Source organism: Cnephaeus nilssonii, assembly GCF_951640355.1.
Source record: "Cnephaeus nilssonii genome assembly, chromosome: 13".
NCBI lineage: Eukaryota > Metazoa > Chordata > Mammalia > Chiroptera > Vespertilionidae > Cnephaeus > Cnephaeus nilssonii.
In genome coordinates this window covers 12,764,688-12,766,948 of record NC_137084.1, presented here as the reverse complement: position 1 = coordinate 12,766,948, position 2,261 = coordinate 12,764,688, and positions in this window count along the sequence as shown.

Here is a 2,261-nt window from a genome sequence, read left to right as displayed (position 1 = left end):
TTTTAAGTTTTTTCAGAGAGGCTGAAAACAGTTTCCTTATTTTAAGTTAATAGCTACAATTTTTAAAACTCATCGTTATTGCTTACTGTGATGTTTTTCTGCCTTAAGCCAACACTTGAACAATAATAATTACCTTGAACATACTCTTTGACAACATTTTCACATTTATTATTTCACGTAATATCCCCAGCAGCCTTGGAAGATAAATAGTGGAACCAATAATCGTTAAAGTATGTCAGGAAGCATAACAATTAGTTCTACAAGTAGTCACACACAGTCTTCTCAGTTTCTAATTAGGGTAAATTCCTTCAGTAAGACCTGACATTCTGAGTTGATAAGAAAGAAGGAATTTGTTCCCTAGGACTAATCCTTTTTGGATAAAAATGACAAGGTATTTTCTCATTCTGAACAGTGAGTAGATGAGCTAACTGCTGATGAGGCAGTTTATTTCTTCTCAGGCTGAGGATTTTTGGATAGACTTCCATCATTCCAATTATATAGCACCACACAGCACTATATTATTAATGTTGAGTTTTATTGAAATCTAGGTATTGTTTTGCTAAGTGCTTCAGTCTCTCTCTCTGTTTCCTTGTGTTTTATGTGATTTTTATAATAATAGTGACACATAATAAAAGTTAAAAAGTAATTAAACTACAGAAAATGCACAAAATAAGAGTAATCAATTCCCCCTCCTTTTGCCCTAACTCCATCACCAGAAGAAGCCACCATAGAAATATAGTGTTAATCCCTTGGTATTTTGTAAGCATATTTGACACAATTGGGCTCAATTTATACCTCTTATTCTGTTAAATGATTTTGTCATTTGTAATTGTACAGTATTGCATGTTGCTTCAGAGTATTTTATTGGAGGGATATAAGAATTTAAATCTGGCCCATTATTAATAAACATTTGTATTTCTTTCCAGTATTGTTATTCCCAATATTAAACATCTTTAAAAATCAATATATTTCTAGATTGAATTTCTAAAAAAGGATCAGTAAACAATCTAAACTGTAAAAAATGAGTCAAAGGTGATTTGTATTTGCAATTTTGACAGGCATTTCCATACTTCTTTTCAAAAATATATTTTCACATATCTGTCAATAGCATATTAGAGTATCTATTCTCATACTCTTACAATCACTGAATATATTCATTAGTTTTTATTTTTTGCTCATCTCAGTGGTTTAAAAAAAATCTCACTGTTCTGTTTTTAATTAATATGAGGTTGATCATCTCTTTATTTAGAGTTATTTTGATTTTATTTTTAGAAGACTGCTGTTTTATACCAATTGCCTGGTTTTCTATCCAGTTTTTTTGTTGTTGTTGTTGTTGTTGTTGTGTGTTTTTTTGTTTGTTTGTTTGTTTTTTGCTTTCCTTCCTGATTTGTAAGCTTTCTTTGTATACATCTAAAAATAGGTGCTTTGTCTAATCATGTTAATAATTTTAGGTAGACTTATTTTTTTTCTTTTAAAGGCTTTTTGTTTTTCTTTTATGCCTCTAAAGCCATCTTTATTCCAATATTTTAATATTTTTTCTCCACACACTATTCTAATAACTTCTTTTTTTTTTTAAATATATTTTATTGTTTTTTTACAGAGAGGAAGAGAGAGGGATAGAGAGTTAGAAACATCGATGAGAGAGAAACATCGATCAGCTGCCTCTTGCACACCTCCCACTGGGGATGTGCCCACAACCAAGGTACATGCCCTTGACTGGAATCGAACCCGGGACCCTTGAGTCCGCAGGCCGACGCTCTATCCATTGAGCCAAACCGGTTTCAGCCTAATAACTTCTTATTTTCATTATTCAGCTTTGAGTCTTGATTTAACTAGAATTTATTGTCAAGCAAAACACTAAGGATTTTTACTTAGGTGCATCCATCCCGTATGTTTCACAGATGTGTGAATGTTTATATGTGTATGCTTATACCTCCTCCAATTAAAAGCTGGTTGTTCTACCGTTTTTCGTTAAGTAATCCTAAATAATTTAATAAATTTGTATTGGTGTGAAATGCCATCTTTAACCTTTAAATTTAAGTCTTGGAGTTTTTAGAGGTTCATTTATCTGTTTATTCCTGTGGCATGTTCTTCTGTTTTAATTACTAGTACTATAATAGTCTGAGAGAGATACTTTATATCTTGTAGAGCTAATTTTATCCAATTTCTTTTATTATTTTTATAGCTGTTCTTACGGTATTCTACCATGTGAATATTAGAATTGGTTTGTTGTTTTTTTCCAGTGAGAAAAAAGTGGCAGT